At 41.2% G+C, this 25473-nt stretch overlaps 1 protein-coding gene across 4 annotated transcripts in view; it reads left to right on the top strand.

Annotated features, from left to right (window-relative positions):
- Window positions 1-25473, top strand: part of nfatc1 (nuclear factor of activated T cells 1) — a 180228-nt gene that overhangs the window by 48644 nt on the left and 106111 nt on the right. The gene's annotated exons all lie outside the window — the stretch shown is intronic.

Genomic DNA, 25473 nt, shown 5'->3' on the forward strand with positions numbered 1-25473 from the left:
TTAAACTTGCCTCCCCACTTTTATAAGTGGTACCTTATTTCCTACTTGATAGATGCAACTATCTTTCGGGTTGCTAGGTCAGCTATATTTTATTTTTAATTGACGGGTGCTCATCCTGCCACGGGCTGGCCTCAAACTCATGACCTCATGGTCAGAGTGATTTATTGCAGCAGCTGTTTACCAGCCTGTGCCACAGCCCAGCCCCAATGATGCTTCGTAGTTTCCTGAAAATTCCCAAGATTCCCCTGACTTTGTCTAAAGCAGTGAAAAGTTATGTTAAGGGCAGAAATCCCAGAATATTTATTTGAAGGGAGTCAAGTTTTCTTCTTTTTCTCATATAGATTAGCCCATATACCCACTTCTTGAAGAATGCAAGTTCCCTTGAGTCACTGCAGATTGGTCCCATATTGCCAATGCATACTTGTGCAGTGGTGTGCGTGCTGGACTTGGACTCTGGGAAGCCCGATCTCTCCCAGTTTCAGCAAAACTTTTCTGATCAGACCTTGTCAAGGAAACCCTGTGATAGATTTGTATTAGAATCACAGTAGTGACATGAAGGCGCATAACAAAAGTCTTGATTTTGTTGAGTTAACTTTACAAGCCCACCAACAACTCCTGAGTTATTGTTATAACCTACTATGGCTGTTATCAAAATGCTTTTGATTCTATACATTGAGCATACTGTATGTTAAGAATGTTCACTAGAGATGTGTGCGAACTTTGTTCTTATCATTTCTTTCATGTCTTTCATTTATTTGAAAGCACAAAACAGAAAGCCCCCCTCCTCACACGAAACTCGGCTCGACACAAAAGCCTGGTTTCGTGTAGAGCCGAAATTTCATCCGTGCGTGCTTCTTCTCTTTCTCCTTCTCCCTCGCACCCACAATGCCCCACATTCATTCACAGAAGTCACGGCCAGGCGGCCCCACATCCAGACATCAGCATCAGAGCAGAAGGAACCACATCTCCTCCCTCCTTTCCAGGTGTGTGTGTATGTGGGTGTGTATGTGACTGTGCCGGCACTCAGCTGCAGGCAAGCACTGAGAGGGGAGTGTGAGCTTTACAGGCCTGCCTGCACCCCATCACACACACACTTTCTTTCCAGGGAGAGTTTGTGTGTGGCGTGGGGTGTGCAGGCAGGCCTGGAAAGCATGTATGTGCCTCTCAGTGCCTGCCTGCAGCTGAACGCCTGCACAGTCACACATGCCCCGACAGCCACCACACTCTCCAAGTTGAAAGGAGGGAGGGGCAGTGGTTCCGTCCTGCTTTCTTGCTGAGGTCTAGATGTGGGGCTGTCTGGCCATGACTCCCATGAGTTAATGCAGGGCATTGTAGGCATGGGGGAAGGAGGGAGGAGGAGGAAGAGAGGAAGCGCAGTGCTTGCCAGGAAGCTGAACGCCTCAGGAAGGGGAGCCAGCGGGTGGGAAGCCCCCCCCATAATGGGCCAATTTTTGGGCCCCTGAAACAAAACAATCGACAACAACTCTCCCAATTTTGGGAGGCTTTCCGAAAACGGATCAGGCTCCGCAACAAAAACCGGAAACGAAACGAGACAAGCTTTTACCCGAATGCACACCACTAATGTTCACACCTTTTTCTTGCTCTCTAGGGCTGGATTTACACTATCATATAATCCAGTATCTGAATCCAGATTATCTGCTTTGAACTTGATTATATGGCACTCATATAATCCAGTTCAAAGTACATAATCTGAATTATATGGCAGTGTAGATCCAGCATAGTTGTGTACATTAAAGATAGTAGATCATGCCTTTTAAAAAAGGAGATTTCTTGAGAGAAAGACAATGTGACATTTTCTTTCACTTCATAATTGCATTGTGTTGGCAAATCTGATAGGTGGATTGAGTCTTCTGTCATTAATGTGTCTTCATTGTGTTGTACTATGCTTCAGGAAATGAAAATAAGTCTGTTTCAAGTCAGAATGATTCAAAATGGGCAAGAAAGTCGTCTTTCTCTGTTTTTTTTCTCATGCACCCACTCATCCTTGCTTAGAGCTACAGACTTAATCATATATCATCCGTTCCTCCAAAACTGAAACATGAAAATCTATCTCTAGGGGAATTTATCTAAAAATAGCATCTTCGTGATTTCTGTACTGATATGAAAAGTCTCACTGATTTTGCATTTATATTCACTGAGTACCTTCCACAATTGATTTGATACAAATCAAATGTATTATGTACATTATGATTTAAATCATTTCAAACCTCAGTTGTAATAATTTAAATAACAATTTGAATATAAATGGGAAGATTTTATTTAATCATCTTTTTAGGAGAAAGTTATTGTTATGTTATACCATCTTTTCAGATATTTAAAGATGGAGGTTTCAATAGAAGGCTGGTACACATTAAGCAATTGTTTTGAATTATTTTTAAAAAATTCTAGTGTCACAGACAGAACGCCACCAGATAAGATTCAACACAGTTTATTGAAGTTACAGAACCAAAAACGCCCGTAAAAGACAAAGGGCTAGGCAAACACTGGCCTTCAAAGTGAAAAGATACTAAAAAACGTTCAAAAGATAAACCGGATTAAACTGGAGTTTAATCCGGGTTAAACCAAAAATGCTTACTTCAGCCTGGCACTTTAAACAAACAAAAGCTGGTAAACAAAGGTTCAAAGAAACACAAATAACTGGCAGCAGATACTTCTCTGCTACCAAAAGCTGTGATTGAGTAACTAAGAAGTTACTCCTCCGAGCAGCAAGCGAACTCCGGGTTCAAACACATCAATCAGGGCAGCAGCGGTCAGCGAGGTCCCAATCCGGTCCGAAGGTCGAAAGCCAGGTACAGATGCCTTTAGTTAACCAGTTCCAACGATAGCCACAGGAAGGATAGTCCGAGGTCGTAGTCAGTCAGTCAGTCAGTCAGTCAGTCCAGAGTAGGCAATTAGTGTCTGTCAAAAAGACGACGGAGGTCCAAGCTATTAAGATTAAACACAAGTTGCACAGGAAAAGCCCACACAGTTCCTCCCGCCGTCTATGCCCAGTGTCCTTGGTAACTTACGTATTCAGCAAACGAATCACACCCGTCTTCAGGAAGTTCCCAACAAGAGCCCAAGCGTTCGTCCAGATTACCTTGCCCAACGCAATTAGCCCTGGATTCCAAACCCCATTTTATGCCAGTTTACAACTCCTCATCGCTATCAGCTGTTACCCTAATTTCAGGTGCCTCATCATCATCCTCCTCATCAGAGCTAAAACACCTTTGACTACGCCCCACAGCATCCCCAGCTGTGGATCCCGTTCCATCCCTCCAGCTCGTCCACGGGTCTAATCCTGCAACCCCCCAGTCACCTCCCACACTATCATTGCCGGTGGCACCCAAATCCTCCCTCACACGAGTCCATTCCATGTCATCCTCCTCTGAGCTAACCATCTCTTCCTCCATTCTCTCGGTAAAATCCTCAAAGGAGTCCTCGTCAGTTGGTTCTGCAAATAAGTCCCGCAGCCGTTTCCTTTCTCGCTCCTCAAGAGAGTCTGACTCCCGAGGAGTCTTACGACCACATCTCCCAGAATCGGAGCCATAAGGCTCAACCATAACATCTAGTTCATCTCAAAAGGAGATTTTTAGCATTTATATACAAATTTCTTTCTTTATTCAGATTTACTCCAGCTCCCCAAATTCTCTTCTTATTTATTTTCTCTTGGGGCCCTTCCACAGAGTCATATAACTGATAATTTCAAGGCAGAAAATCCCACAATATCTGCTTTGAACTCGGTTATCTGAGTCCACACTGCCATATATTCCAGTTGAAAGCAGATAATGTGGGATTTTATTCAGCTGTGTGGAAAAGTTCTTAGAGGAAGGAAGGAAGGCTTTTGAGAGACTGGAACACTTTGGAAAACTAGCCATTTGTGGTGGCATTTCCAATAACTTGAAATGACTTCTAATGTAATGTTTAAAGTGATTTCATCAGTATTTCTTACTGTCTTAACGTTATTAATTAGTATCACTATAAAGTTGGGCTTGATATTTGTCCTGTACTAAAGGTCTTAAGCTTTCTGGTTTGGACCAAATGGCAAATAATACTGAATGAAAGAGTCATTTGTTCAATTTCACCATGGATTTTTAAAAGGATTCGTTATGATTTGAAGTTCTTAAGACTCCCCCTCTAGGAATGTTTTCCATTCCTATCCTGTGATAATAGAGAAGCATAGCAGAAGAACTATCTAAAGCCAACATTTACAGTATTTGCTTTTTTGCTTTTATTAAGTAAAATTGATTAGCATTTAAATTCTGTAGCACAGCTCACAGAATATACTGCTTAACTATTGCTGTCCTATTCCTCCCAATTTTTAAAGACACACACACATTTTTCAGAAGCACACATAAATACACATATAGTGTTTTAAAGAATTTTCATAGTGACAATATCTTCAGTAGCATGTACTCTGTTAAGCGGCTGAATGAAAGGAAATGTAGATAGGAGACATCGTTTCGCAGTCGCCAGCTTGACATTTGAAATTTCCACCCGTGTGATTGGAAAAAATGGGATACAGTGCCAACATTTAATTGGGCTAAATGTGTCCAGACAATCCCCTGCAATCTCTTGCTGCAGAGTGTACATATAAAATGAAGTGTGCTGTCTCCCTGTATATAGATGGGGCTGTAGAAGAAGAAAAAAAGAAAGCAGCAAGAAAGGAAAAAAGTGGGAGTAATGAGAAATCTCAATCCATGGTCATTCTTTGTGATAGAGTTGTTGATCCATGTTTTGGTTTGGTTTTTGTTCTCCAGTTTACCTTCTCTATGGGAAAAATTATTGGTTTCTCAAGGGAGAGGTTCCCCATATAGCTTTGTCTTACTCCTAACAGACTTTTTCCAGTCAGCAGCCTCTGATGATCATTGACATCTGAGTAGCTAGTCACACATTCCAAAGATGTGAGTATCAGGAGCCACACTATTCACGGCTAACCTATGGCTGGATGGTCCATCCTGCTTCCATGGTCCAGTGACTCTGACTTTATGATTCCAGTTATGAGACTAAATCAGAAGGGACATCAATTATGTTAGAAGGACATTCCAGAATGTGAGATTGGTGCTTTGCGGAACTTTTTTTTTGTTGAGGTCGTTGTGTGTTTTCTGGGCTGTATGGCCATGTTCCAGATGCCTTCTCTGTTGATGTTTCACCCACATCTATGGCAGGCATCCTCAGAGGTTGTGAAGTAGCAAGGTTTTTTGTGTGTATCAGGAGCGACTTGAGAAACTGCAAGTCACTTCTGGTGTGAGATAATTGGTTGTCTGCAAGGACATTGCCCAGAGGACACCCAGATGTCTTGATGTTTTGCCATCCTTATGGGAGGTTTCTCTCATGTCCCCACATGGGGAGATAGAGCTGACAGAGGGAGCTCATTGACGCTCTTCCTAGATTCGAACTGGCAACCTTCAGATCAGCAACCCAATCTTCAGGTCAGCACAAGAGTTTTACCCATTGTGTCACCAGGGGTTCTTTTTTGGAAACTAAAACTCCCACTATCCCATAGCCAGCACAGCCCCTCTAAGCTTTAGGCAAGGGGGTTTCTGCATTGTAATATGTTTAGAAGTGCTCAGCTGCTTCCCTCAGTGGGAAAAGAAATCTGTAGACTGGCAAAGAAGCAGTCCGCAGTCTGCAGAGGCTCAATGGCTCCATGATAGAGGCCTAAGCAGGAGACCACTTGAGTCTATCACAAAAGGATAACCCCTACAATTCATTCCCAGTGTTGGTGATAGGGCATACTAAATAGCTGTTAAGTGAGTCTTCAGGAGAAGCACTAAATAGCTGTTAAGATCCTGGTAGGATCCTGGTGTGAGTTCCACATGCTAGGTAAAGACTGTGGCCTCTTTTCAGCATTCATTTAAAAATTGTGTGTTGGAAAAAACAACGATGCCAGGGTGTCATTGAGATTGTAAATGCTATACTTTCTAATATTTCCCCTTGAACCCAACTATTAAATGTGCAGGGAGCCTAGCCCTGTATTACAGCAGCCTGTGTACGTTGATATTTTGGTCTTGCCATATTTAGCTTCTGTTAATGGTCGAGTGCATTTTGTGCTGGATAACATTCTCTTTTCCCTCTCCATTTGTATTCACTGTAATTTTCAGTTTGAAGGCAACAATCTGTAGCCATACCCCTGTATTAATACTGCTGCGGTGTCCAGACAAATACAATACTGAAACTGCTGCTTGTTGTTGTTTATTCAGTCGCTTTTGACTCTTTGTGACCTCATGGACCAACCCACACCAGAGCTCCCTTTCGGCCGTGGCTACCCCAGCTCCTTTAATGTCAAACCAGTCACTTCAAGGATACCATTCATCCTTCGTGCTCTTGGTCGGCCCCTCTTCCTTTTTCCTTCCCTTTTCCCCAGTATCATTCTCTTCTCCAAGCTTTCCTGACTTTTCATTATGTGGCCAAAGTACTTCATCTTTGCCTCTAATATCTTTCCCTCAAGTGAGCAGTCAGGCATTATTTCCTGGATTATGGACTGGTTGGATCTTCTTGTGGTCCAAGGCACTCTCAGAATTTTCCTCTAACACCACAGTTAAAAAGTGTCTATCTTCCTTCGCTCAGCCTTCCTTATGGTCCAGCTCTTGCATCCATAGGTTACTATTGATTATTATTATTAGTCTATTGCTGCAGACTAACCTAAAATCTATTTCATATGAGGACCAATTAACCTTTAATTTCACATTCTGCTGTCTTTCTCTATCTACCCCAAAAACATTCAGCTTAGCTTGCTAGTGATGAGATAGATATCACATGTTTATAATGAGGAACTTCAGCCTCATGTACGATATTCTTACTTCTTTGCAGCTTCAGCAGTGAATATGCATAAACTTACCTGCATGCTTCATGGTAGCTTCTCACTCCTACGTTTTTTTTTCTCTTTACTTGTTTTGAGTGTTTGGCTGCCATGGCAGCCTCCGGTTATTACAAAGATTTCTAAATGCTTGGAGAATGAGATGAGCCGACACACCTAGAAAGAGCTAAAAATGTTCTGAGAACAGTGCCTAATCAAAGGTGCTGGTTAATTGGCCATGGTGAGGTAATCTTTGGCAAAAATTTTCATACCCCGTCTCATAAAGCTGTGTTACTAAACATAATAATTCACTTCAGAAATATACTCTTTTTTTTCCCTGTCAAGGTGTTACTGAGGAGCACAAAAAGACTTCAGTTCCGGGTATTTTAGATTCAGGGTTTTAGATGGCACCCTCCCACAAGCATCCTGAGTGGCCCTAGGTGACTAATTCCATTTCTTCAGTGATGGGGATGTGCCAAACATTTTCTTGCTCATGTATGTTAGCAAAATAATACTAAAGCTTGCTACACAGGAAACAGGAAAGGAAGGAAGGGGTAATCAAGGGTAAGAGTCAACAGACCTTCCTTTCTGCAGTGAGTGAACGTATTTTGGTCTTGCCTCTCACTTTCATTGCACCTTCTCGCTTAGCGTTTCTCAATATTTTGTCCATATGACTTGAGGCAGGAGGTTCAGAAGAAAATGTGGAGATCACAAAGGAAAAGAAGTCAATGTCTTTGAAATGGTCAACAATACACTTTTTCCGGAACCATAGAGCAGTAATGTCCTCTACATGTTTTAGCAATAATGTCCTTTACAGCTGTAAAAGGCATTACAGGAAGAATATCGGGTCTAGGAAAGTCAAGCGGATAGCACATACGCTTGCAAGTTGTGAATAGCTGTACATTTTCATGGCCTAGATCTATTGCTCCCCTTATCATGTTTTGCATGATCTACATTAAAGATCAGAATGATCCACTTAATCACAAAACCATTTTAACATATCCAGCTCCTTCTTGATGCAGAATTCTATTACCAGAGACAAGAGAGGATGTCCTGTACTGAAAATCTATTCAAGAAATAGTTCAGCTAAGCCACGACAGGAAGCCATGGTGGCGCAATGGGTTAAACCCTTGTGCTCACTGAACTGCTGACCTGAAGGTTGGGTTGCTGACTTGAAGGCTGCCAGTTTGAATCTGCGAGATGGGGTGAGCTCCTGTCTGTCAGCTCTAGCTTGCAGAGGCATGAGAGAAGCATCCCAGCAGGATGGTAGCACATGCGGGTGTCCCCTTGGGCAATGTCTCTGTAGACAGCCAATTCTCTCACACCAGAAGCGACTCGTAGTATGTTCTCAAATCGCTTCTGATATGATAAAAAAGCCATCACATGCCTCTTCCAAGATGAGGTATTTTTGAATTGTGTATATATTTAGTCCAAGTTCAGCAATTTCATCATTACAAGGGTTTCAATAAGTTACTTTTGGGGCAATTCTAGAAGTTTTCATCTGCAAAAAAAAAAATCTTCCCCAACCTATAGTAATTGCAGCACTAGTCCTTGTGATAAGGTGCTCTTCAGAGTAGTGTGGGAGAAGGCTGGATGACCAAGCCAGCATATGTTGGCAGTCTTAGATCTTGCAAGACCTGCATCTGACCCAGCGATCTGTTGAACAGATGAGAGATAACTGCAGGACCAGCATATATAATGGAGCCTGTACAGCAGGAAACAGAATGTCCTTTCCTCCACATCCTAAGGTAGCTTGTCCTAGCTTGCTGGCTTCCAGATTGGTTGTATTACAACTTTGAGACTCCAATGCAGCTTGATGGGAATTGTAATATGCATCTAGTGGGCACATGGTTGGGGAAGGAGTCTCATAATGGGGGTACTTACTTAGGTGATCCCTCGTTGTCCGAGTATGATTGTCTTCCAGGTGTAGTGTCCTAGCGGTGGATATCTAGGTAACGGTGGAGCCCTATTCTTGACCTGCATGTTCTTCCACAGTGAGGTAATCGGTTTCCAGGTGGAAGGTGGTCCCGGTCAGGGTTGGCTTGACGCTCCTTCCTCTTGGCACGTTTCTCCCTTTCTCCCTCCATTAGTGCCTCTTCAAATTCCACAGCACTACTGGTCACACCTGACCTCAGCTAGAGCACTCAAGGGCCAGGTCTCCCCAGTTCATTAGGATGATAATATGTCAATATGAAGTTTCTATGTAGATTCATTCTTAGGACTGGCCCCTTTCATTTTCTTTTTCGTGCTATAAGACAACTAAGGGTTCATCTACACCAGTGGTTCTCAACTTGTGGGGCCTCAGCTGTTTAGACCTTCAACTCCCAGAAATCATAACAACTGGTAAACTGGCTGGGATTTTTGGGAGTTGTATGCCAAAACACCTGGGGACCCACAGGTTGAGAAGCATTGATTTACACTATAGAATTAATGCAGTTTGATACCACTTTTAATTGCCATGGCCCAGCGCTATGGAATCATAGGAGTTATAGTTTTAGAAGGTCTTTAGTGCTCTCTTCCAAAGAATGCTGGTGCCTCATCGAACTACAAATCCCATTGAGATTTTGCAGTGACAGTGGTGACACACTACAATAATTCTGCTGTGCAGATACACCCATAATTATATGATCATAGTAATATCAATTAATTGTCTGTGACCAGCACTATAAAAAAGAACACAAGAAGATTAAGTAAAATGAATGAACACATTCATAATAATAAAATGCTCAACAGCATATATAAAAGATAATTTCATGTTTCACTTTGAGACATGCCTTGATGATATCTTCATAGTGCAGTGGTTTAGAAGAGATAGTAATCTGTCTGTAGGAGAATGCTGAAAGGGTTGTTTACTTATCTTGATAGAAAAATAAATGGTGTAAAATAACATTCTGTAAAGTTTTTGAACATAAATAAATCTTTCTGGACCTACATTCTTGAGTTGAAAGAAAGTTCTGAAGTGGGAATTGGGACAAGCAATGGTTATATGGCCAAACTGTACTAAGGAGATGTTTAATGTGTGTTTCTTAGGAAGGAAATAGAAATCTGGCATGAATTCGTGGATTTTAGCCATTGATTTTTACAAGGCCAGAGTTTCACTCAAATTTGTGAGTCAAAAGCCCATTAATATTCATTGGAGGGGAATAAAATTTGTGGGTGCAGGATGCTTTCCTTACCATGTGTTTAATAAGTGGATTCATGTCTTTCTTCGTTCATTTAAAAGAATCCTTTGCTAACTTTAGTTTAACCACCCTTTGCCAGCAACATACAATTAAAGTCACAGGATACAATAAAACAAGAAGACAGACAATAAGAATGATGATAAAATCAACAGAAGCAGTTAAAGTCAACCATTCCCTTAGAGCCAACAGCTCCAGTAAGGATTCTAATTCTATTGGTCATTTATTTATTTACAGTATTTATATTCTGCCCTTCTCACCGTGAAGGGGATTCAGGGCTGATCACAATCTATATATATAAAAGAGTGATGGCATCAGGACAACTCACAAAACAAAAAAACTACAGGCTGCCCAACCTCGAAATTTGACAACACAACCCATCATCCACGGCTCCAGTAAGATACAACAAAAAGAAGAGAAAAATAAAGTCCTAATTAGAGGGAGAGCAATAATTGTTTTTATCCAATTGCTGCCAGTTTAGAGGGCTAATCTCTGCCCACTTCGTCTCCTAGCAACCAAGGGACAGCCAGGGTTCAGTTAGGGGACAGGCAGATTTAGGCCTCACTTAAGTCTCTTCCACAGATTATCTAATTTGCACTGGATTATATGGCAGCGTAGACTCAAGGCCCTTCCACACAGCTATATAACCCATTTATAATCTTATATTATCTGCTTTGCACTGGATTATCTTGAGTCCACACTACCACATAATACACTTCAGTGTGCATTTTATACAGCTGTGAAGAAGGGGCCTCATATAATCCAGTTCTAAGCAGATAATAGAAGGAGGAATCTAAGGACAACGCCGGCTCTTCGGCTTAGAAATGGAGATGAGCACCAACCCCCAGAGTCGGACACGACTGGACTTAATGTCAGGGGGAAACCTTGACCCTTTACCTTAACTACCACCAATTCCTCAATACTTTATTTCCCATAACACCAGACTTCGCCACAGCAATGCGTGGCTGGGCACAGCTAGTGTACATATAGATGGCAAACATTCAATGCCATTAGACATATGATATAAGACACAAACAAAGACTGAGACAAAGACACAGAGGCAATTTAACATTTTCCAGCTTCCAGCTTCATGAGGGTATGCTCTATTCTGACCACAGGGGAGCTGCTGCTTCATCATCCACTGTGAATCTGAGTCCTTGATGGAGTACTTCCTCATTCTTCTGCACACTGCTGGATATTTTTATTTTTATGGTGTTGTAAATTAGTTAAATCAGCCTCCCCGCATAAAGTGATACCTAAATTTCCTACTTGATAGCTGCAACTATCTTTCGGGTTTCTTAGGTGAACAATGAGCTAGGCTATTTAATGGTCGGGCACTTAATCCGACCCGGGCTGGTCATGACAAAGATCTGAATCCCTGAGGTTGGGATCTGTTGGAGTAGAGGTTTAAAAGTAATTCTGTGCAAAAGTAATTCCCTCCGTCCCTGATCAAAATGCATGGGGGTGGTTTACACAGTCTAAGTTTTTCCATCTACTACAGTAATTCTCAACCTGTGGTTCCCCAGATGTTTTGGCCTTCAACTCCCAGAAATCCTAACAGCTGGTGAACTGGCTGGGATTTCTGGGAGTTGTAGGCCAAAAACATCTGGGGACCCACAGGTTGAGAACCACTGATCTACTACCACATGTCTTAGTCATGTCCACACTATGTTTGGTAGTATTATGAAGGGCACACACAGGATTCTAATACGTTTTACCCATGTGTCTCTTTATCCAAGCAGCAGCATTTTGTACAGCTGTTGGTAGCACAGCAGATGAGGACTATGACTGTTGTTCCTATTGCCATGAATCAAACCAAGATATTATTGCAAATGCATACTCTCTGTGAATAATAATTCTTTTGTCCCTTAGCAGAATTTCCTGATCAATCAGACTTACAAATTAAGCCTAAATTTGCCTTCTAGTAACAAATAACAAAACAAAGCATTCTAAATGGAAGATGCATTGGTGATAGACAGATAAATATCTTTTAATCACTGCGGGAGAGGGGGGGAACTCTGGGAAAATTTAAGAAGTGTATACAGTGGGTCCTTGGTCTAATTTCAACTGTCTGACTATATGTTTACAGCAGAGGAATTAACTAAGGGCTTGTCACGATTGATTAAAATGACCAGAAAATCAACAATTTTGTTCCTGGTGTTTCTGATTTTATTTTGGAGGCCCGTACATGTTATGTTCATATTAAAGTATTTTCTGTAAGTTTGCTGTATTATCAGAGACTTTATGCTAATTCCCCCAGGTCAGTTTATTTCAACCCAATGTAAAATCAAAAAGAAGAGGAGAAATACTTGGACTTTTTAGTCAGTTTGAATGTGCCCTAAGATAACATCATTATTTTACCACACAAATGATATGAGAGTTCTCTGCAAGTGAAATGTATTTTTAGATTGGGTTTTTTTTTTGGGGGGGGGGGGGGGAAGGAGTAATTGAAGTTGATCATACAGACATGTACACAACTACTGTTGGAAATGCAGTCTGTTGTATAATCCATCCCACACTCTGAAACTTGTTCCATCTTTCAGATAAATAATATTTATTGGGCTGCTGTGAGTTTTCCAAGCTGTTTGCCATGTTCCAGAAGCATTCTCTCCTGACATTTCACCCACTTATATGGCAGCCATCCTCAGAGGTTGTGAGGGATATTGGAAACTAGGCAAAGGAGGTTTATATATCTGTGGAAGGTCCAGGGTGGGAGAAAGAACTCTTGTCTGTTGGAGGCAAGTGTGGATGTTGCAATTAATCACCTTGATTAGCACTGAAAAGTGTTGCAGCTTCAAGGCCTGGTTAATTCCTGTCTGGGGGAATCCTTTGTTGGGAGGTGTTAGCTGGCCCTGATTGATTCATGTCTGGAATTTCTCTGTTTTGAAAGTGTTGTTCTTTATATACTGTTTTGATTTTAGAGTTTTTTAAAATACTGGTAGCTAGATTTTGTTCATTTTCATGGTTTCCTTCTTTCTGTTGAAATTGTCCACATGCTTGTGGATTTCAATGGCTTTTCTGTGTAGTCTGATATGGTGGTTAGAGTGGTCCAACATTTCTGTGTTCTTAAATAATATGCTGTGTCCAAGTTGGTTCATCAAGTGCTCTGCTATGGCTGACATCTCTGGTTGAGTTAGTCTGCAGTGTCTTTCATGATCCTTGATTCGTGTTCAGGCAATGCTGCTTTTGGTGGTCCCTATGTAGACTTGTGTCCACAGCTGCATGGTATATGGTAGACTCCTGAAGAGGTGAGGAGATCCCTCTTGAATAAGTAAATAATATTTATTCATTTACATACATATACATGTTTAAAGTGGTATACATAGCCCTTATCTCCACTATATTTTTGCAACTTTGAGGTTGGTTAGCATGAGAAAAAGAGAAAGAATGACCAGCCATAACCATTCAGTGTGATAATGTGGTGCATTCCCATGCATAGACCAGTACACTAACCCTCTATCATTCTGGCTTGATGCCTGAAAGAGGTGTACATGAACCATCCCATGAGGTTCAAACAGCTCAAGATGCTCACTTTTTTGCTTTACTTAATTTAGGTTGACCGTGTCTCCGAAGTAACTAAAAGAAAAAATGGGGAGGGAGAAGAAATGTTGAGTAATGCACATCTAGGAAGCATTTTGTCTGTCACATTAAGAGGACAGATAATACACAAGCGTTGTTTTTATTATTATTATCAAAAAAGCAAACGTATTGATATGCAATCATCCAATATATCCTGACATGACAGGCTTCCCTTGTATGCTTTTTATAACTGGCACTTGAAAGCAAATGTTACCTTTTCAGACAGAGAGAAATTCAATCCGTTCTCATGTTGAGAATATAAAGAAATTGGCAAGCACCTGTTAGCCAGGTTACAATTAATAGCATCCAGCCACGAAGCTGTACTGCAGTCCAGACAGGGAGCCTACGTTTTATAGCTCTGTTTTAGACAGACGGTACTTCTTAAGAATAAATCTAAGCTGAATGGCTTTCACACATCTTGCATCTGCATAGTTAAAGCTAACCACAAAGTAGCAGGCAGATAATCAAAATGGAGAAGGCAAATCGCCTGGCAGATGCTGTATGAATATAATTGCTGCCATAAATCTAATAAATAGGAGTGGGGCTGTGCATCATTAGTAAATTATCTAGGGACGGGGGAAGGTTTCTTACCTCAAAGATGTTGGCGTCACGGGATTGCTATATAACAAAATGTGTAGGGTTTAATATTCCCAAAAATGTGTTCCTGACATAGTAGAAATACTGAGAATTGCCATTGTGAAGTCAACTGAGGCTTGAGTGCATTTGTTTCTCAGCTGGCAGACACGACATGTACAAAAATATGGATAGCCAACTGCAATCTAATTTGATCCTCAGCTTGTGTGTGTCTATCTATACTCATTATATTTTTAAAATAATGAAGAGGACCAATTAAGGATCAGTTGAAGTGGATTGCAACACTGACACTCCTTCACTGCATCTAGTGAATATTTTATGGCTGATAAACTTTAAGACAGAGCTAGATAGGGCGTATGGAGGGGGGGGGGGCACTGTAAAGCAATAACAACAACAAAACAGTAGGATTTATTCTGTTTTGGGTACTTTAGGTAAACACCATCACAGAATGTGACCAGAGTTAGGAGCGGAAAGGGCTGTCAAGTTCCAGCACAACACCATTGCTTTCTGGAAACAGTAGAACCATAGAAAAGGGGAGGTTTTCAAAGTATGAAACTGTCTTCAAAGGCTTGAAAAAAACACACTGCTTTAATATGTGTCTTAACCCTCCCTGGGCTAATTTATTCCACACCACCAAACACAGGAGAGAGTTTTGACAGCAGCAGTTGTCTGACTGCGGTATCTTCGCAAAACTGACTCACCTGCCCTCATATACTGTGGCTTTGTAACTGGTGTTTGTTTATTTTCCTTTCCTCAGGGCAACTTCGGTTGTCAGGAGCCCACAGATGTCTGTTCTGAGGAACAAGTGGAATTAAAAGGGTTTAGTTAGAACAGGGTTAAGTATTGTCAACATTTTGTGTTATACCATTCCTTTATATTTAATAGTAGCCCAGCAGTGCAGAAATGTGTTGTTGAAAATACATAATTAAAACCGAGATAACCATTAAAACCATTAAAAAACTGTTGAACTACATGAAACACAGCATGAAACACAGGTTAGCTTTGACTATGCAGATGCAAGATGTGTGAAACCCCTGGTTTGATCTTAAAAATATTCTCTCCATAAGCCTTCCTGAATAAAAAGTTCTTAGCTTGCCGGCAGAAGAACAGTATTCTGGCTTTCTTGGGAAGGGAGTTCCAGAATCAAGGGGCAGCCACCAAGAAAAAAGGTTCCTCTTTTGTTCCCACCAACGGAGCTTGCGATGGAGGTGGGGACCATGAGATATGGTCTGCCAAATAGCCTTCAAGTTCTTTCTCAGCTTATGATGATCCTACAGCAGGCATGGGCAAACTAAAGCCCGAGGGCCGGATGCAGCCCTCTGGGTGTTTAACTCAGGTCCTCCGCATTTTCCTTGTCCTCTTGGCATAAGAACAGGGGGAAAGGCACACAACAACTGAGAACTCTCTGGAACGCTCTCAGCCACTGCGTGTCTCCCCCTCTTCCCAGCATAAGGATGGTGCATGAGCCTGAGCCTGAGAATGATATCACATTAAGTGCTTTAAAGTGGTGGCTCCAGCTTTCAATGTGGGGCTGCCTCCTCCAGAATTCTGGGGCTTGTAGTTTAGGGCAGGACCTTTGGGATTCTCAGCCAGAGAGGTCCATGGCTTCCCTAAACTATTTTCCAGAATTCTGCAGGAAGCAGCCACTCGGTTGAAAGCAGGAACCAGCACTTTAAAATACTAATATGATATGTTTGTCTGAGTGTATGACTTGAACAATGTCAATAGTGGGTATTCATGTCTGAACGGAGATTCAGACCCTGATCTCTTGAGTTGTAGTCAACACTTAAACCACTACACCATGTTGGCTGTCTTGCAGAGATGTAGTAGGCAGTTTTTTAAATAGCCAATGGAGAGAGCTGCTTACTTTCTCAGAGACATGATGCTATGAAAGCTATAGGAGGAGGGTCAGTTTAAACCATTTGTCTATAAAGATTGAAAATCATTTCAATGAAGAGTAGGATAGTGGTAGGTTTGGACACCTTTGAGAACCATTTACAATGATATGGGAACTGGTGATGTTCCTGATAGGGTTGGGCTGGTCGGGGAGGGCTGGCATGATGGAAGGTGTATGTTATTACACCTTGTCAGTTAATTATATAATATCACTGCAATCTGGATGGCATAATTAGGGTGGAGTGATTTGGCTACAGAGCGCTATGGGAATATGTAGGAGGCCCTGGATCAGGTTCACAATTCCCCACCCCGTTCAGTACAGTACTGAAATATATTCAGGACTTGTTCCTGAAATTTCACCCTTGAGGCTTTTTGCATCCAGTCAGCATCTTAGAAATCTCTGGGCTTAATGCAGTGGGCCCCATACTGAAGATAGAAACATGTAATATACAACATACCTTTATTTCTTTAGAAAGAGATTACACATTTATATGTGTAGGATGTTAATTTACTAGTATCAGAATGAATCATGAATCAAAATGGTTAAGGAACATGTTGCTATACAACATGTCATCTCTTTTGTCTCTCTTGTGAATAGCAATTCTATTCCAAATCCACTAGAGCCTTAAAGGTTGATCTGGACAGTCATGCTAGATGTGTTGTTAAAGGCTTTCATGGCCAGAATCACAGGGTTGTTGTATGTTTTCTGGGCTGTATGGCTATATTCCAGAAGTATTCCCTCCTGACGTTTCGCCCACATCTATGGCAGGCATCCTTAGAGGTTGTGTATATTTTCCAATATACCTCACAACCTCTGAGGATGCCTGCCATAGATGTGGGCGAAACATCAGGAGGGAATACTTCTGGAACATGGCCATACAGCCCAGAAAACATACAACAACCCAGTCATGCTAGATTTTTTTAAAGCCAAGAATAATATCACTGAAAATATGATTTGATACAATAATACAATATGATTATGATATACCCTTCTTCATCTTTCCCTTTGATTGCTTTCTTTCTGAAGATTCAGTTAAAACATAAAAACATTCAAATTGGGTTAAACCCTGTAAACAAACCATGATTTCCGCCTTAGCAATGATTCAGATTATTTGTGATTTCTCAGTTAGCATATCATATTCCCCTTGGTTCAGGCTTCACATGTATGGCTCACCCTGTGAAATTGCCATACCTAATGTTGTGACTATGAGAAACAGCCACAGAGCAAATTGCAGGTGTGACCTGGATGGCAGATACATAATTGATATGTGTGTATGAAAGAGCTAGAGGCAGGGAGAGAGACAAAGAGAGAGAAGTTACCTTTCACAAACAGTAGAACTGACAGTCAACTAGGGTGGCATCCATATGTTATCTTCAAAGAATAAAGCAGTAGTTAGGCTTGTAAAATTTCAAATTGCTATGCTTTCAAGGAAAAATAAAACAAGATGGTTTGTGTGGCCATTGGGTATGGAGTGGTTTTGGGTTTGTTTTGATTTTGATTGCTTCCTTGGGCTCATTCCATTTTCAGTACCATGATTCCATCTTATGGAATCTGGAAGTTTATAGGGAGGCGGATTTAGATTCCTTTGGCTGAGAATACTACATCTTCCTTCTTAAGAAGTCAATACCAGGATTCCATGGGATGGAACAATGGCAGTTAAAGTGGAATTATAGCACTATAATCGTGTAAAGTTTTCCCCCTTGGCATTAAGTCTAGTCGAGTCTGACTAGATGAGGGTTGCTGCTCATCTCCATTTCTAAACTGAAGAGCTGCCGTTGTCGTAGATGCCTCCTAGGTCATGTGTCCGGCATGACTGCATGGAACACCATTAACATCTCCCGCAGAATCGATACCTATTGATCTACTCACATTTGCATGTTTTCGAACTGCTAGGTTGACAGAAACTGGGACTAACAATGGGAGCTCACCCCGTCCCACAGATTCGAACTGCCAACCTTCTGGTCAGCAAGTTCTGCAGTTTAGCAGTTTAACCCACTGAGACATTTAAAGTGAGCTTCTAAACATCTGATTTGCTTTATAGATTAGCAAAATGAGATGAGTGAGACCTCTGACTGACAAGTGAGTTTTTAAAAAAAAAATGCCAAAATTAGTTTCTTCTCCCTTTTAATGGAAGTGGGGTAGTGATTAAATTTTTAATGTTTTCCAAGGAGTGTGCCACTAAATGACTGCAAGGATGAGCTCTTGGCTGCCTTTTAGTCATAAGAGAAAGTCAAAGAATCCAAAGTTAATCTTTGTGTTATTTTGTGCCACTTATTGCATACTTACAATGACATATAGTCTGCTTGAGCAGCATCTTGATCCCTGTATTTGATTGAGGTTTTTTCCTTCATTAGTTGTTGCATGTCTGCAACCAGATTGCCCTCTTAAAGTGTCCTGGCTGAAATGTTGAGGAGGGGAACAATAGAAAAAGAACCCTTTGTCCTCCTTGTGTAATCTCGTGTTGCATTATTTTAGATCCATGCTTTGAAGTGTGGGGCATTTTAGGGACTCCCTGTGTGAAATGATGCTTTATTAGTATTTTTATGACTGCAGCCCAGAATGATTCTGTTCAGTCTGGAAAGCCAGCAGCCTTAAGGGGCTACTTAATAGCAATTTTGTGCTTTTGCCATTGTTTTTCCTTGTAGCCATCTGTTTATCATCATGGTGAGCTACCCTTTAGTTTTCTTCCTGCTTGTTATTATAGATATTGCAGCAGTTGGTGCCTTCCGTTTCAGTGGGGTGATGTATCTCTTCCAACAGGACTCTTCAGCCTCCGGCTCTCCAACTGTTAGGGCCACCAACACCTAGAATTCCTGACAATTGAACAAGCTGATAAGGCCTTCTGGGAGTTGGAGACCTAAATAGCTGGAGGGCCACAAATTGAAGAAGCTCTGTTTTGTATTAGGGATGGATACCTAAATCACTGGACTCAAGTAGACAATTCAGTCATTTGTTTAATAGTAAGCTTACCAACAATCATATAATTTTCATTGATTCTGTGGACCTATTCTAATTGGGAGTAGTATTTGGATTCAGGTCTTTGAAGGCCAGCCTCTTAGCTGTTCAACTTGGTTGCAAAAGTTGCGCTAAGGTATTATTGAAATCAATGGAATCTGCAGCCAACTTGACTGAATTGTGTTTATTAATGGTGGTGTTATGTCATTTCTACCTTGTGGCAACCTATCATGCCTTTTTCTTGGCATTTGTTTAGAGGGGGTTCATCTGAGACTGAGAAAGTGTGACTTGCCTATCTAGATCAGTGGTTCTCAACCTGGGATCCTAACTCCCAGAAATCCTAACAGCTGGTAAACTGGTTGGGATTTCTGGGAGTTGTAGGCCAAAAACATCTGGGGACCCCAGGTTGAGAACCACTGATTTAGATACTATTTACTTCCAAATAAATATTCTTAGAATTGCAGCCTCATAGGTCAACTGTCTTTCTGCCAGGCTTTCCTATTATGCCTTTATGTCAAAGTTGTAGGTATAAATGGAACTTAAGCATGGCAAATTTTCTCAGGATTGGGGCCATTCTGTGCTGAAAAATTAATTCTCTTCATACATTAGTTGTAGTCCAAGGCAGCTCACCTGCCGTCGTTATTTATAATTTACATTTTCCATTTGTTACAAGATTAGAAGGCTGTGGGACCCATAACAATATGTCTATTAATACATCATGAGTAATAACAATGGATGTTTCCATTTTAGTTAATCACATCCCCACCCATAAAGGTGAAAATATAGCGTGGAGATGCGGTTAGACAGAAACTTTGCTGCCTTAACTTTCACTAAAAGCACCAGTTCATTGTTTCCCTTCTCTTGAAGCAGAGATTGTGATCTTGGTGATGAGAACAGAGATAATCCATTACAACATCTATTATACAAATAAATATAAACCAGTCTTCTGCATGTGTCAGTGCAATAAAACCTACTCCACCCTGCAAAAGTGTTTTAGTAAGTGAGCTAGAGCTTTCGCTTTTTTAAACAGTTTACAATCATAATTTGATAGTAGCTACCAGTTCTCCCTGTTTAGCTTGTGGCAAAAAGATCACAAGCCATTACTGACTCGTTAAGCAAGAAATAACATTTTTGAGATCTTAATTTTATTCATTAGCCGGTAGTACTACAAGATAGCATTTTGGGTTTCAATAGGAGTTCTAGAATAAATGTGATGCATCTAGGATAATACATTTTAAAGAGATACCAAACAGTGTTCGAAAGCAGTCTGGTTGATACATTTCATGGAATGTTGCAGGTTCAGTTCCAGGTTGTTAGATACTGCTCAGACAAAAAAAATAATACAAGAATCACTCCCCCTTTATGTTGATCCTTGTAACAGGTCTTGTTAATGACAAGCCTGTGTCTTTCTAAAATCAACAATAATTTGCATAGTGCTTTTTTAAAGACTCAAAGGTATATATTGTTATGGGATCAGTTTAACACCTTGGGAATTTTCCACACAACAGTCTTCCATATGGCTCCATGGTGCCAAACTACCAGCATTGTGTGGTTTGTAAACTGCATTGTAGAAACAGCATGTGCATAACTGGCCCACAGACAGAACTTTTAAAATGTTGTGAATGTTAAATGAAGATCAAGAGTGGAGGTTAGGTAGGCACAAAAAGAAGCTTTTTGTAAGGTGCTTTGTTAACTAGGGTATTGATGTATTTTGCTCATCCGTTGAAATATACACCAATTAGAATTAGAAGAGGAGCTGGATGTATTCTCCCCATATTCCTAAACTGAACAAATAGTTCAGGTTTATCATCATTTATAAAACCACATTGGTATGTGCACAGAAGAGAATTACATTTGGAACTACAACTCCCAGAATCTCCCAACCAGTCAGAGAGAAAAAAAATGGGAAAAAAAAGCTTTACCGTGTTTTTGTAATTCAAGAACAATACTGTCTTAAGAATGTAGGTGATAACTTCTTCACATGTGCCGCCTGAATCACCACATATTGTGGCAATTCTGGCAGTGCCTGTTTGGGGGCGTGGGGAACCTATCACCCCATGCCCCACATTGCCCGACTCATCCACATCCCCATCCCACAGGGGGAAGCATCCTCCTCCCAGCTTCCCCTCATTGATCCAAGGGAACAAGGGATGCCACCCATGTTGCCACTGTGGCAACATGGGGTGGTTCACCTTCTCCTTTATGACGGAACCCCACCAGACATGGCAGTGCTTCGTGGGATGGGAGTCTGTCGTAAAGAAGAATGTGAACCGGCACATGCAGCCAATTTCACTCTCGTCTGATGAGGTCGTGAGAGACAAAGAGGTTAAAGAACCATGTGGGCATTTCTATGTAAATAGCATGGTAAATATATATTCTAAACATCCTTTGTGTATAATAATCCTTCCTTTTCCCCAGCCTTCCATAGTTTTTTGGGGGGCGGGGCGGCGGGGGTAATGGAAACTATTGTACTGCAAAAGTTAAGACATGAACCCTATTATGTATAATTGATTGAGCACATGGTTTCCAAAATTGATTCATATAAAACAGTTTTGATTGCTTTCACTGCTTTTTTTTTGCAGAATTGTATGATAGCCTTTACATTGGTGTCCAATCTGCATTTCTGACTGAAGATTAATTATAAAGAATAATAATAATAATAATAATAATAATAATAATAATAATAACAACAACAACAACAACAACAACAACTGTATTTCTTGACTATCTTTCCTTGTGTCTCAAGGTGGGTTACAACATAGCTAAAACACATAATCACTTTAAATCTTTTATAAAATCCATATATTACAACATATTTTTATAAAATACATATTAAAATACACACATTAAAACAGAAAACATGAGTTTAACATTCATAATTAAAACTGACTGGGTAGGCCTGCCGGAAAAGATCAGAGGTGTTTTTAATTCTGACAGCTTATTTAGCTGTAGGAGTTCTTCCAGCAGGTCATTCCACAGTCTTGGGGCGGCTGATGAAAGGTCTTCTGAGTGAAGGTTGTCACTTGAGTTTTGGCAGGCTGGAGTAGCCACCCCCCTGAGGACCTAAGTGTTTGTGGCAAATTGTCCAGGAGAAGGCGATCCTGTAGGTAATGTGGACCCAAACTATGTAGAGCTTTAAATGTCAAAAACAACACTTTGTACTTTGCCCAGAAAATAATTGACAGCCAGTGGAGTGACTTTAGTATGAGTGTAATATGCTCACTCCTGGATGTTTCTGTAACCAATCTGGCTGCCGTATTTTGAACCAACTGGAGTTTCTGGACTTGATACCAAAGTAGCCCAATGCAAAGTGCATTACCTTGAGGTTACAAGGACATGAACTGTCATCTTTAGGTCCTCCAAATCTAGGAAGGGGTGCTTTACTTACTTAGGCGATCCCTCGTAATTCGAGGATGATGGTCCTCCGTCTTCGCTATCTTGGGGATGGATCTGTAGATGGCTGAAGAGACCTATTCTTGATCTGCATGTTCTCCCGCAGTGAGGACATCGGTTTCCAGGTGGAAGGCGGTCCCGGTCAGGGTTGGCTTGATGAGTCTTCCTCTTGGCACGTTTCTCCCTTAAGCCCTCCATTTGTGCCTCTTCGAACTCCGCAGCACTGCTGGTCACAGCTGACCTCCAATTAGAGTGCTCAAGGGTCAGGGTTTATTTATTTATTTATTTATTTACAGTATTTATATTCCGCCCTTCTCACCCCGAAGGGGACTCAGGGCGGATCACATTATAACACACATAGGGCAAACATTCAATGCCCATAAACACATCAAACAGAGACTGAGAGACACACGCAGAGGCAAGTTAACGTTCTTCTGAGGGGATGTTCGATTCTGGCCACAGGGGGGAGCAGCTGCTTCATCATCCACACTGACGGCACTTCCTCATTCCAGGTCGTAAATTAGTTAATCTTGCCTCCCCACTTATAAGTGGTACCTTATCTCCTACTTGATAGATGCAACTATCTTTCGGGTTGCTAGGTCAGCAACGAGCAGGGGCTATTTTTTATTTTTAATTGACGGGTGCTCACCCCGCCACGGGCTGGCCTCGAACTCATGACCTCATGGTCAGAGTGATTTAAGGCAGCTGCTCAACAGCTGCGCCACAGCCCGGCCCCCAGTTCTCAGTGTCTATGCCATAGTTTTTAAGGCTGGCTTTAAGCCCATCTTTAAATCTCTTTTCCTGCCCACCAACATTACGTTTTCCGTTCTTGAGTTTGGAGTAGAGTAGCTGCTTTGGGAGACGGTGATCAGGCATTCGGACAACGTGGCCAGTCCAGCGAAGTTGATGGCGTAGGATCATCGCTTCAATGCTGGTGGTCTTTGCTTCCTCAAGCACACTGACATTTGTCTAGGAAGTGGTGCAGCTGACATATTAATCAAAGCTGGTAGTAAGCACTCTTGCAACCCATCTGCCTGGGCTGTCATTTGGAGAGATAGATCCAGAGCACTCCCAAACTGCAAACACAGTCTTTCAAGGGGAGTGTAACCCCATCCAGAATTGGTTGATATACCTCCACCCCCAAATTAGGACCCTTGATGGCACCTCCACCCCCAAATTAGGACCCTTGTTTTGCCTTGATTCAGTTTCAATTTGTTTTTCCTCATTCAGGCCATTACCTCATTCACAAATTAATTCAGAGGAGACATGCTATCCTTAACTGAGGTGGTTTTTGAAGGCACGGGAAATACATTTGGGTATCATCAGGAATACTGATAACATCCCACCCCATGCCTCTGGACAATCTCTTCCAATGGTTTCATGTAAATATTAAGAAGCCCTGGGGATAGAATGGCACCTTGTGGGATAACCATATAACAGTTCCTTTTTTGAGGAGCAGCTATCTCCAGTCATCACCATCTGGAACCTGCCTGCGATTGTATAAGATAAATGAAGTAGACTAAACAAACATTGTGCTGATTGTGTGATGTAGCTCCAGTCATTACTATGGGAGCCATTCCATTCCTTGCCCTAGTTTTGAAATGCAGTTTCTCCTGCAGGTCTCTTGAATGTTGCTTGACCAGTTGTCTATGTCTTGTACTTAGATACCAGTTTCACTTGATGTTTTTAATTAGAAATGCTTGTTTGGCATTTTAGGGCAGCCATTTTTCATCCAAATGGTAGTTAAGACAAGAGATTCCTCTGAGGCTGCCTTGCAAGACATCCCATTGCTTAACTAGACTTCAATTCAGTTTGCATACACCTCCAGCTGGAGTTTAAGTCATAGACCAGAACTAGAGAGAAACCTGCAACCTTCTCCTTGCTGCCTAGTGTTGTAAAAATGCAGCCACACTTCTACAGTGCAGGTGCATTTCAAAATATCTTGTTGCAGTTTCACACCTCATGCTGTCAATGTGTTTGCGGAATACAAACCAGTCATCGACACAATCAATGTCTCAAAGGAAGACTTACATCTGTGAGCCTACCTAATGTTTTGTCACAGTTGCCTCTCATGTATCCCCTGCATTTTTACGAGCATATGTCTCTCATTGGCCCATTGTGGGGGTTATTAGAGCACAGAGTGGTGTACACATGGTAAATGCATCTGCACTAGTTGGACTGGGGTCTTACATTCTATTTAATAGGTATTACATAGATAGATATTTATGAAATGCAGTTCTGTGTATTCTGTTGGATTTGTCTTCTACTATAATCAGTGTTTACATGCTATCCAGAATGGCATGCAGGCCAGATTAGGCTGCATACAGCTAAAGTTTATAGATTGGCATTGTACTAAATGATTTTATAGGATCCATTACAACCCTTTTGATCCTGTTATTGTAAAAGGAGACGTTCTTTAAGGTGTAACACTGTTTGAGAAATTAAAATTGTGATATCTCCTATCGCTGTTATAAGAGTTACCTTTTTAGTTGAAGAGATTGGCTGATCACTAATAATGGCTGGTCTTATTGATGACCAGCAAAGTTAGGAATGGAGAGGCTCCCTTCTTCCTGGGAAAGATGTGAAGCAAAGGGTTTTGAGGAGTCTGGAGTAAGAGAGCTCAGTTGTCTTTGGAATTTTTTAGGATGCTGGTTGCTTTCCTCAAAATCTGAATGAGTTCATGAAGTGTCTGTTCTGGTGTTTCATGCTGTCCATACATGCTCAAACTGTATATTTGGAAATATTGCAAAGCTTCCAGAGGCTTCATTAAAAAAAACATTCATAAGCACTGTACTTTATTTGGAATTTTTTTATGTAGATCAAAATTGCCATGTAAGTTGAGGGATGGGCAATGGGCAAGACTTGCCTCTCCTCATTCCTTGCCATCCAGAAAGATAAGGCATTTGATTTGTGTGTAGCTTAAACATCACTTCAAGCCATTTTTGCAAACAAGACTTTCAAGTGTCAAAACTGATGTAGCATAAAAAAGATGTCACAAGGAAAAATAAACAAATTTGACTTACAAGTTCCTATTCTATATTAGCCTTTCTTTCCTTTGGAACAAGGATGAAAGTTAA

Source organism: Anolis carolinensis, chromosome 4, assembly GCF_035594765.1.
Source record: "Anolis carolinensis isolate JA03-04 chromosome 4, rAnoCar3.1.pri, whole genome shotgun sequence".
In the NCBI taxonomy this organism is placed as follows: domain Eukaryota; kingdom Metazoa; phylum Chordata; class Lepidosauria; order Squamata; family Dactyloidae; genus Anolis; species Anolis carolinensis.